Below are 13,105 nucleotides of genomic sequence, written 5' to 3' on the forward strand. Positions count from 1 at the left end.
GACACCAAGAGACTGTTAAAGAAAGGACAGTTAAAGACTGCGAGAGTGAACCCGCCCCAGATTTGGGGGGGGGGGCGACGACACCTGAAGATCGGCAACTCCCGAGAGACTGGGTGTGTGGTATCCTAAAGATGTCAAGAAAGTTCCATCGAGAAGAAGACGGTGTATCCTGTGGACGGAGGAGTAGGTTACGGTGAAGGGCAGGTCGGAGGAAGCTGGATGAGGGATGTTTAAGTACCTAAAGATCAGTGGGCACTACAGTTCTTCCTGAACTTCCACCATGGATGTCGTTGAGGGGGGGGGCAAATATATCTCAACCCGTTCCCCCAATATATTGTCGTATTATATAGTCAGACAACAGGGGGATTGTTGAGGAAGGGTTGAGACGTATGCATATATATCCATGCATGCCTGCAAACACGTGCGGGCATGTATGGTATATATGTGCATACATTAACCACAGCATCATGGGACGATGTGCACAGATGTGCCCAGCATCTGCGCATGTCTGCCCATTGTGATCCCCAGGGGCTCATGGTGGCCCCTGTGGGAAATATGTGCCTCCTTTAGACCGTGCCCCTTATAATATATATATGGCTGTGGCCCCTTATAACATATATATATATCTATCTATAATCCCTCTTAGAATACATTATGCCCCTTATATATGTGTATATATATTATCAGGAGGACATATATGTGTATCTGCCATGGCTCTCCCCCAGGTATATATATATATATATATATATATATATATATATTATATATATATGGGCCTATAACTGCCCATGTATTCCCCAGGTTTATAATGAGTATATAAATGTATATAGATGCGCCCCAAGTATCTATATACATATATACTTAAATTTCCAGGTGGCTGGTGACTTCAAAGGCTAAGGGATCAATTGATTTGAGGCACTTTGTTGAGTTTATCAGCCTATTTACTATGCTCGGCCCCACCTTGTGTTTGTGACATGGCTGGGCGTGTGGTGCTGCTAGCCTCAGGGGGCCAACTGGCATGCATACGTCACAGTCACACTATGATGTCACATCCCTGAGGAGGGGGGAGGTGGGCTGTTTCTGAGGCTGATATAGGAGCCTGAAACCAGGAACAGGGTTCTCTTGGAAACCTGGACTACAATCAGAGACACATGGGGACTGCTGCCTGAAGGAAGAGAGGCCCATATGCCCCTGGAGATGGCTGAGTATACGCTGGCATGGCATTGTACCTCTGCCCTTGCAGTGCCAACCAAATTCACCCCTTTCCTGCCTCCAACTCCCTGTAATCTTATCCCTTCACTGCTGCCTGCTTACTCCAGTAGCAGCTGAGTGTGTGTTTTGGGGTGGGCTGCTAAGGAATGTATGTACAGCTAGAGTGTGGGGTGGAATTGGGAATTGTCTAGTGTAGCTAGGTTTGTATTGTGGTGTGTACGTCTATATGTATATATATTTATAACCATTGATCTATAAATATATATAGATATAGCGTATAATTAGATTACGATGTGTTTTATGTACAACTATCCGTGTAACATGTTGTTATTAACGATAGTTAGTTTAGTAAGGCGCGTGCAGCTAGTGTAGTGATTAGTGTAGAGTATAGCAAAGGTATTGTAATTATTATATAAAGGCATAAATAGGCGGAGTCATCACTAGACGGTTCCTCCTATTTATGAATATTAATTATCGATATTCGCATAATATTGGTGATTAATATCCCCCCTTTACAGGGGCTAAGTTGCCAAAGTATCGGCTTTACAATCTTTCTCAACCCGAAAGAGAGGTCATGTGGAAGTATATTGCCGAGAGTTTGGCAAAAGGTCATATTAGGCCATCTAAGTCTCCGGTGGCAGTAGGTTCATTCTTTGTAAAGAAAAAGGATAGATCGCTGAGACCTTGTCTGGATTTCCGGGAATTGAACCGTATTACGGTCCGTGATCCGTATCCCCTTTCTTTGATCTCCGACCTTTTTGATCAGATTGTTGGAACCAAGGTATTCTCCAAGTTGGATTTGAGAGGGGCCTACAATCTGATCAGAATCAAGGAAGGGGATGAGTGGAAAACACTTCAACACGCATGAGGGTCATTTCTAGAATCTGGTTATGCCTTTTGGGTTGACGAACGCGCCAGCGGTATTTCAGCGATTCGTCAATGACATTTTCCATTATTTTGTGGGGAGGTTTGTGATAGTTTACTTGGATGACATTTTAATTTACTCTCCTGATCTGAAGACCCATCAGAATCACGTGAATAAATTATATACCAAATTAGAGAAATGTGTGTTTTCTGTGCAGGAGCTTCCGTTTCTGGGATATCTGCTTTCTGACTCTGGTTTTCGTATGGACCCCGAAAAGGTCCGGGTGGTTCTGGGATGGGACCGACCAGAGAATCAGAAAGCTTTGATGCGGTTTTTGGGGTTTACTAATTATTATAGAAAATTTATTTTGAACTATTCTACCATTGTAAGACCTCTGACCGATATAACTAAGAAGGGCGCCGACGTCTCTGTATGGTCGGATGAGGCATTGCAGGCCTTTTTGACTATTAAGGAATGTTTTGCGTCTGTTCCCATTCTGGTGCAGCCCGACGTGTCTCAGCCATTCGTGGTGGAGGTTGATGCATCAGAAGTGGGGGCTGGAGCAGTGCTGTCGCAGGGTTCATCTCCTGGCAAATGGGCTCCGTGTGCTTTTTTTTCCAAGAAGCTCTCGGTCGCCGAGAGGAACTATGATGTAGGGATAGAGAATTGCTGGCCATTAAGTTGGCCTTTGAGGAATGGCATCACTGGTTGGAGGGGGCGTCTCACCCCGTTACAGTAAATACGGATCATAAGAATTTGGCTTGCCTGCAATCTGCCAAGCGTCTGAACCCTAGACAGGCCAGATGGTAACTGTTTTTTACCAGGTTCAATTTTGTGGTTACTTTTCGCCCGGGGGTGAAAAAACGTTGTCTCACAGTTTTCCTGGGGGATGTGATTCAGAGGATCCTGCTCCGATTTTGGCTGATGGGGTGGTGGTCTCCGCTCTGTACCCCGAATTGGAGATGGAGGTGTTGGGAGCCCAGGAGAGGGCTTCTGGTTCTTGTCCCCCAGGGAGGTTGTTTGTTCCTGAAGGACTGCGATACAAGGTATTCAACATCACGATACTGTCCTTGCTGGACATCCTGGTGGTAAGTCCACCTTTGACCTTGTGTCCCAGAGGTTCTGGTGGCCCGGGTTACGTAAGAGCATTGAGAATTACGTGGCAGCTTGTGAAACCTGTGCACGGTCAAAGGTTGCTCATACTCGACCTGCTGGTTCACTTCTTCCTTTGTCTATTCCGTCTCGTCCTTGGACGCACTTGTCTAGGGACTTCATTACGGATCTGCCGAGTTCCTCCGGGAAAACAGTAATTTTGGTGGTTGTTGCACTTTATATCGTTAGCTAGTCTGCCCAATGCCAAGACTCTTGCGCAGATTTTTGTTGATAATATCGTGAAATTGCATGGCATTCTTTCGGATGTGGTTTCTGATATGGGCACGCAGTTTGTCTCCAGGTTTTGGAGGGCGTTCTGTTCTCGGCTTGGTATTCAACTTTCGTTCTCTTCGGCTTTTCATCCGCAGTAGGCAGACAGAGCGTACTAATCAAAACCTGGAGACCTACTTGAGGTGCTTTGTGGCTGAGAATCAGGAGGACTGGTCCTCATTCTTGTCCCTAGCAGAGTTTGCTTTGAATAACCGTAGGCAGGAGTCCACGGGTAAGTTGCCATTTTTTGGCGCATACGGTTTTCATCCTCAGTTTGGTACCTTTTCTGGTACTAGTTCCTCTGGGATGCCAGAGGAGGAGAGATTTTCTTCTGCCTTGTCTTCTATTTGGCGGAGGATCCAAGTGAATTTGGAGAAGATGGGTAAGAGGTATAAGCGAATGGCTGACAAGAGACGTGTGACTGGTCCGGACCTGTGTGTGGGTGATCTGGTGTAGTTGTCCACTAAAAATATTAAACTGAGAGTGCCATCTTGGAAACTGGGTTCAAGATTTATTGGACCGTACAAAATATCTGCGGTCATCAATCCAGTAGCGTTTCGGCTGGATCTTCCCCAGACTTGGAGGATCCATGATGTGTTCCACAGGTCTTTACTGAAAAAATATGTGAAACCAGTGGAACCATCGCCATTGCCTCCTCCTCCTGTTCTGGTTGATGGAAATTTAGAGTTCGAGATCTCCAGGGTTCTTGACTCTAGAGTTCTTCGGGGTTCCCTTCAGTACCTGGTACACTGGAGGGGATACGGCCCTGAGGAAAGGATGTGGGTTCCGGCGCTGGATGTCAGTGCCAGCCGACTGGTGAGGGCCTTTCACAGATCCCTCCCGGATAAGGTTGGTCCGGGGTGTCCGGAGGTCACCCGTAGAGGGGGGGTACTGTCATGTCCTGCTCGGGCTACGTGCGGAGGTCTGCCAGATTAGCAGCACGTGTCTATTCTTTTGTTTTGGAGTCGAGCTAGATCCGCCTCCCTTCAGGTGCTCTGGGTGGGGTCGTTGGTTTAAATTACACCCACTCCCAGTGTTCCGTGCGGGTTATAGCTTCTGTCTGGCTCTGTGAAAGCAAGCAAGGAAGGAAGGATTAGCTTTTCCTGCTCTGAAAAGATAAGTTGGTTGTTGTTTTCTTGTTGTTTGCTGTCTAGGCTGTTTGAGAGACGCCTGTCCTCTCCAGGTTCTGAGGGAGCGGGCTGACTCTATTCCCCTTCACCATCTTAGGGATTTTAGGGTATTTTCAGCCCAGGCACGAGGACACGTTATTCCCACCTTAAGGGTCTGAACATGGGCATAGCAGTATAGGGAGAGCTGGTAGGGATTTGTCAGGAGGTGACCCTTATCCCCAGCTTCTTGCCTAGATACTTATTATTTTTCTGTGTATCTGATATCCTGTCCGCCGTGACACCAGGTAAATATGATTACCACCACTGGTCGGCCTCTCTGAGAGTTCTTTATTAGTCTTGGATAACCCCTGTAAGGCCAGTGTCAAATTTATTTTAAAACTCTTCCGTGTTCTGGCCAGGAATTTAAAGATTTAAAACAGGCCACACATAGATAGAGCCAATGTGAGGTTGATTTTTACTGGACATCCATTAATTTGAATAAGTAAGTGTGCCAGGATACTTGGACAAATATAGAAGATGCTGTGAGCCTAAATTGGATAAGTCAGTGCTCAAACTCATCTGAAAGCAGCCTAAATAATCATGTTGCATCTTACAATCACCTTTTGGCTTTCACTTGTGGATTTGTATCTCTATCTTTCTAGCAAACATGATGAAGTAGTCAGCTAACCCTCTGCTGCTCAGAGAAGCATGCAAAGGTTTATAGTAGTTTATATTGTTTCTTTTTCACTTGATGGTTTAAATATCCAGTTCAATAAGGTTAAAAAAAATGTGATTACTAATCCCATGTGCCTGAAAGACACTGTATTATAGAAAAATGCAGGCAGAAGACAGGCACATATGCAAATCTAACATCATTATTTATATAATATATATAAATATGCCCCAATTGTCTTATATGCATGTGGCCAGTTATGTCCACATGCATTTAACAGTGTAAATTGGGTGTGCCCTCAAAATAACTTAACACACAGCCATTAATGTCTAAACCACTGTGAGTACACCCCTAAGTAAAAATGGTGAAATTGTACCCGAAGTGCTAATATTTTGTGTGGCCACTATTATTCTCCAGCACTGCATTAACTCTCTTGGGCATGGCGTTCACTAAAGCTTCACAGGTTGCCACTGGAATCCTCTTCCACTCCTCCATGACAACATCACTGAGTGAATGTTAGAGACCTTGCACTCCTCCCCCTTCGTTTTTAAGATGCCCCATAGATGCGCAACAGTGCTTAGGTCTGGAGACATGCTTGGCCAGTTCAGTATCTTTGCCTTCAGTTTCTTTAGCAAGGCAGTGGTTGTCTTAGAGGTGTGTTTGGGGTCGTTATCATGTTAGAATACTGCCCTGCAGCCCATTTTCCGAAGCAAGGGGATCATGCTCTGCTTCAGTATGTAACAGTACATGTGGGAATTCATGGTTCCCTCAATGAACTGTAGCTCCCCATAGCCAACAGCAGTTATGCAGCCCCAAACCATGACACTCCCACCACCATGCTTGACTTAGGCAAGACACATTGTCTTTGTTCTCCTCGCCTGGTGGCCGCCACACACACTTGATACCATCTGGACCAAATAAGTTTTTCTTGGTCTCATCAGATCATGGGACATGGTTCCAGTAATCCATGGCCTTATGTCCACCAACAATGGGAAAACAATACCACACAGGTTCAAATACCACAGTGACCAATATAACCTCTGGTTAATTTACTGGATCATATTCTACCTCTACCTCTGCACAACCATTTGCCTTTGGGCAGACAGCAAATGAGACAACCAACGTGAATTAAAATCCATCCACTTCTCAAATAACACCAGCGCAGATGAATAGATGAATACACAGATGAATACACCTATAGCCCCCCTTTTTTTAGGACAGGCAGGGATTCAATTACGGGATTGGGAGAAATGGGGATACAGCAAATAGGAGCAAATGCACAAATAGAGGAGGATAATGATAGACGGATTATCAATCTGTCCACATACCCCCTAACAACAGCATAGAGAACAATCCTAGACAGAGGTCTCACTTTCTCTCCAGTTCCACAGAGCGATAAGTTCTTGTGGATAAAGGATATCAATCTCTTTGCGCGCAAATTAGCTCTACACAAAGTACATAAACAAGCAGAATGGGATCTGAAAAAAACGCATGAAAATGAGGAAAAATGTATTCAGACCCTAGAGCAGTGATGGTGAACCTTTTAGTGACCGAGTGCCCAAACTGCAACTTAAAGCCAACTTATGTATCGCAAAGTGCCAACACGGCAATTTAACCTTAATACTACAGTCCAATATAGTATATGTTCCATGTACTTTATCATTTAGCTAAAATAGCCTGCCTGCATTCAGTGCGCTGCCTGTGCCGTTCATAGTGCGCCCTGCGCTGATGAATTGCAGGCAAAGTCTAAGGCATATTGGCACACCATAGACTTTTTCCAAGAAGCGGGTGCCCACAGAGAGGGCTCTGAGTGCCGCCTCTGGCACCCGTGCCATAGGTTCGCCACCACTGCCCTAGAGGATCTCCTGAGGGAGAATGAAGGACAATGCATTATCCCAGATCCCCCGTTCTCTACTTTAAAACCAAAATCAAAGACCACCCCGCCATTTTTGCAATTTAAAGAGATTGATACATTTGTTAGCCTGGTTACACAGGATATAAAAGCATTAAAAATGAGAAAAGATCATATAGACCAAAATATGAATATCCAAGAGCTGGAAGCCCTGGAAGAACTTAAGAGTAATGAGGAGATTGTTATCAAGCCCAGTGATAAGGGGGGCAACATAGTCATTTATGACAGAGATGACTATGTGGATATGGTGCAGAGACTCCTAAAAGTTAGAAAGACCTACAAAATACTCCCAATGACCCGACCAATGCAAGAGGCAAAATCCAGAGATATAATAACAAAAGATGAATTTACGTATCTCCTTAAAAAAGACCCTACTATCTCTACCTTTTATGCACTTCCAAAAGTGCATAAAAGGGAAAACTCCAATCCCAGGGAGACCGATAGTTTCCGGTAATGATAACGTGACACAGGGGGTAAGTCAGTATGTTGATCAAATACTGAGGCCTTTCATAACCACCTTACCGTCCTATATTAAAGACACAAAAGATCTGCTCCTAAAAATTTATGATATGATGATGACACCAAACACCATACTAGCCAGCTTGGACGTCGAATCCCTGTATAGTAATATACAACACTCACTAGGAATAAACGCAGTTCACCAATCCCTTAGCACAAAAAGTAGTAATTTTCACCAGCACAATCACTTCGTAATATCTATGTTAAAATTTGTTTTAGAGCACAATTATTTTATATTTCAAGGACAATATTACAAACAGATAAATGGTACCGCTATGGGGACGTCTTGTGCCCCCACTTATGCTAATTAATTTTTGGGGTGGTGGGAAAATGACACTGTATTTACGGAGGGGATGTCGCGATATACCTGCCACATTCTCTTCTGGGGCAGGTATATCGACGACATCCTTATCCTTTGGGATGGTGCACAAACGCTTTTCAGGGAATTCGCCCAGGTGTTGAACGCTAATAATCTAGGAATGAGATTCACGTACGAACTACAGGATAGAGAAATTGTGTTCTTAGATCTGAAAATAAAGATTATGGACAATGGACATCTTGGTACCGAGGTATACAGAAAACCAACCTCCACAAATAGTTATTTGCATTGGAGGAGTTGGCACCCTCTGCCACTCAAGAGAGGAATACCTACGGGCCAATACCTGAGGGCTCGTAGAAATTGCTCTGATGACACAACATTTGAAAAAGAGAGCAGAGATCTTTATACGAGTTTCAAAAAAAAAAGGCTATCCTGCAGCCCCCTTAAAAAGAGCCTACAACAGAGCGAAAGGTATAAGTAGGGAAGAACTACTTACAACTATCCCTCCCAAGAAAAATGAGATCATTCGATGCATCGGAACTTTCGACGGATATAACAGAGAAATATACAGTATATTACAAAAATACTGGTATATCATACAGACAGAGAGAGATCTTAAAGAAGTACTTACCATCAATCCAAGTGTTACTTATAGAAGAAGCTCCAACTTAAAAGATCACCTAGTGCATAGCCATCTAAAAGAAAAAGGAATTGGAAAAAATCTAATTAGAGAGAAATATTGTGGATCAACACCGTGTGGGGATTGTTCCTTCTGTAGATACATCCCACGCATTAAAAAATTCATAAATCCATCGGATGGAAAGGAATATACAATTAGACAATTGATCACCTGTAAGACAAAATGATTTATATACATAGCATCGTGCCCATGTCCCAAACTGTACGTGGGCAAAACTATCCAGGAATTGAGGCTTCGTATCTCTGGTCATATGAGCTCAATAGAAACAGGGAAAGATACACCAATTGCCAGGCATGTAAAATACATGCATGGCAACAATATAAAAGTCCTACGTTTCTGGGGCATAGAAAAACTAAGTATGGGTCCCAGAGGTGGCAACCTGGATAGGAAACTCCTACAGAGTGAAGCAAGATGGATCCATAGGCTGAACATTATGAGCCCAAATGGATTGAATGAAGGATTCACCTTCACAGCATTCATATAAATAACAACTGAATGATTATAAGAAAAGAAAAAACTAGCAACAGATAAATTATCACTCTTGCTACTAAAAAGAATCCCATATAAGATAATAATAAAAAATAATAATAAACAAACAAATGCTCAGAAGCAAAAATACAAAAGGGCATGAATATCCAGATCACAATAAATATGTGGCTGTATTTTGAAACAGCCAGAATAAAGGTGGCATGTCCAGTCAGAGTCTATATGTATATATGGCCTAATTACATCTAAGGCAATTGAATATGGTAGGAAGCATAGAATATATTTGAGACATGGGCACGATATTTAATTATCTTGTATCCATACAGGCATCTGATCCATCAGCCTGGGTAGCAATGATATAAGTGTAAATGCATGCAACCTTCTTGATAATACCAAGAATATTCCTTCAGTATAAATCGAATTAGAAACACTCTAAGTGGTATAGTAATCGTCATGACGACCCACAGAATCAGACGTTTAAACTAAAACCCATTAATCAGATTAAGAGTCCAGCAGGAAATTCAAGGATTGATATTATTAAGATAGATTGGCCTGACATATGCGATTTATACCTTGCGGATCGGGAGTAAACTCTATGTTATTCACGCAAGAGCAAGCGGATCCCCTAAAGTAGAGGAAAAAGAAAAAAAGTTTAAGTCCCTATACTTGCACATTTAAATATCGACATAGGAAGGAAATTCTAAGTGGTTACGCAGGCGCATTGATGCCACTGAGATTGAGTGGAAATCTGAAGTCCCGATGCAAGCGCATATGACAGTTGTAACAAAAAGATACTAAGTGCCGAACGCAAGCGCATAAGGAACAATGTGATTAGTTGATAACCCGACCCTCCTGACTGATAATACCATATCGGGATTGGCTTGATTGTATGCTTATCAACACGAGAGATAATCCTATTGGACATCATGGGGTGGAAACCCGCCCTATGGATATATAAGATCTCACAAACAAAACATTTGTGTTGTCAGTAGCTCCTTACCCCCCTGAAGAAGCTGCATCGCGGTGAAACATGTTGGGGGAGCTGCATCACTAGTTTTTAAAGAATATGGCAGGGCAAATGAATGATTACAAACGCAAAAACACAAAATGCAATCGCACACTGCAACCAGCACTCTGCCCTGCCTTTATGCTGGATGTTGAATAAGGCATTGGTGTACATTTTGGCCAAAGCATAATAAGCCACTCACCACGTCAAGGTCGCCTTCATGAGTGGTCCCTAACACTAGTTCCTACCTTTTATGGGCCATGACAGCCACACAAAGTCCAGGGAGCGCAGGTACAGCATGCACGCCAAGCACACTCTGCTTTTAACCTCGTCCGGTGCCATTACAGCTTTCATCGGATCCAGGGATGCAAGTACCAACATGCATGCTGAGCCCACTATATACTTCTCCTGGAGCCTAATGGCTACTGGTAGGTGCTATATAAGCAGACTCAGTTTTATACTGACTTTAAAACCAACCTCCAGGGGGCAGATTAACTGGTCAGGTGTGCATGACTGCATGGAGATCGCCACGCCTCCAATATATACTGCAAAGAAAAAATATGGGAGATTCAGCCCGCACAACCCCTAGGCCAAAATGTACACCAATGCCTTATTCAACATCCAGCATAAAGGCAGGGCAGAGTGCTGGTTGCAGTGTGCGATTGCATTTTGTGTTTTTGCGTTTGTATCTGTATTTCGCCATAGCAATCTGCACCTGCTAGGGGTTGTGCGGGCTGAATCTCCCAAATGAATGATTAATCGAACGGCGATCTGCAGACGCTGCATATACATGCACACTATAGGGGCAGATAATAGGTATAAGTGGGCGGAGCCTGGCTGTGTAGCTGAATGGCTGCTTGTTGCTGAGCTCCTCTACCTTACCGGTGATTTAGCCCCTAAAATCAGCTTAAAAAGTTGCACAGATGGGCAAAGTGGGAAAGGAAAGAACCAAGGATCAAACTGACCACACTCCTGCTCGGTCCAGACAGCCTGAGATGGACCAGTACCTCAGAAAGCAGACAAAGCTTAGAGCGTCTGAAACTCCTAAGATGGCGGCGGCCCCAGCTCAGCTATCTGATGCAGAGGAAGATTCGGATGCTGGCAGCGCTTCTGACACCTCGACATGTAAGTCCCGTAATCAAGGGAGAACCTTTACTAAAGCTGCGCTTCTTGAAGTGCTTAACTCGGCACTTGCTCCTATAAAAAAGGACCTCTCCGATATAAAGGAGGACCTCCGCAGTATCGGGCATCGGGTGTCGGATCTGGAAAGTTTGCATGAGGCGGCCATTAAAAGAGAAGAAAAATCGTATAATGCGATTCGCTCCCATTCCGATTTATTGAACAACGCGCTTCTTCGCATAGAAGACCAAGAGAACAGAAGTCGCAGAAAGAACCTTAGAATTCGAGGTCTGCCGGAATCGATCGCGAATGAAGCACTTAATAAAGTGGAGCATGAAATATTTGCGGGTCTTCTTGGGCCTGAAAGATCGGAACAAATCGTAATTGAGCGCATACACCGCGCACTAAGGCCAAAGCCTAAAGCCACAGACCCACCTCGTGACGTGGTTTGCGGCCTTCTCAGCTTTGTTGATACGGCCGCGATTATGAGAGCTAGCAGAGAAGCTGAACACCTTCAGCATGAGGGTGCGCCTGTTCTGTTCTTTCAGGACCTGGCGCCGTCCACCTTGGCTAAAAGGCGCATCCTCCGGCCGCTCCTAGATGCTCTTAAAGAGTCAGGCACTCCATTCCGCTGGCTTTACCCGTTTGGCATAGCGATCCTAAAGAATGGTCGCCAGATCACTATCCGCTCGCCAGCAGACCTTCAAGCAAGTTGGTCCCAACTGGGGATGTCCCCTCTTGAGATCCCTTCATGGATGCCAGCAGATCTAGAGGATCCACCTATATTGCCTCCTCAAGCGGCCAAATGGTGCCCCGTTCCTGTGCGGAAAGGGACCAGAACCAGGGCTGAAAAATCTACCTTTGCTCCAACCTGAGTATAGACCGTTAGTAATGTTTTTTACATTTTGTTCCTGTTTCATGCTGTTTATATGGGACTGAGTACCTCTTGGCGGGAAGGCCTGAAGCCTTGTGTACCCACCGGGTACTATGTCTGACTTTAGGCTGCTCCCACCCGTCAGTTCTGAAGTAGATGTTTACTGTTTAGTCTGGTCCCCCTCTTGCTTCCAGACTTCTATGAGTCTTTCTAAGGTATTGACCTTTCCCACACCCTGCCTTCACCCTAGTTGGCAGGGGTTAACCCGGCTTCACCCGAAGGTTACCCTTTTTTCCCCTCTTGATGGCTACCCACTGGCCATCTCTAGCTCTGCGGGACCCCCCACCTGACAGACCCCGGCTGAAAGCCGTGATGCGAAAGGGTCGCCCTACAGTCAGGTGCTCAGTAGAGCTTCTATTGCAAGCCTTATTTGCACTGTTGTTATGTTCCCTACCTGTTTGTTTCCCCTCCTTTCCTCTTGTGTCTCACCCACCCCTCTCCCAACAGATGTCGCATAGTATGTATTTAGTCGCTGACTATCTTCTCTCATTTACAGTATGTCGTCCATTGTGATATCCTCCTTGAATGCCCGGGGAATGAACGAGCCATGCAAGCGGTCCCAAGTCCTTGCTCTCCTACAGAGAGATAAGGTGTCTATAGCGTTTTTTCAGGAGACGCATTTCCGAGAGGGTAAGATCCCCAAACTGCCCCCTAAAAGGTTTTCCCAATGGTTTCACAGCACTTATAGTTCGGCTAGCAGGGGTGTCAGCATGGCGGTCCACAAGCAGTTGCCCTTCAAGCATTCTGCTGTCTCCTCGGACCCTGAGGGTCGCTATCTGTTTGTTAAAGGCGCTATTGCTGACACACCTGTTACCCTAGCGAACATCTA

This window comes from Bufo gargarizans, chromosome 2 (assembly GCF_014858855.1).
Source record: "Bufo gargarizans isolate SCDJY-AF-19 chromosome 2, ASM1485885v1, whole genome shotgun sequence".
Taxonomy (NCBI): Eukaryota; Metazoa; Chordata; class Amphibia; order Anura; family Bufonidae; genus Bufo; species Bufo gargarizans.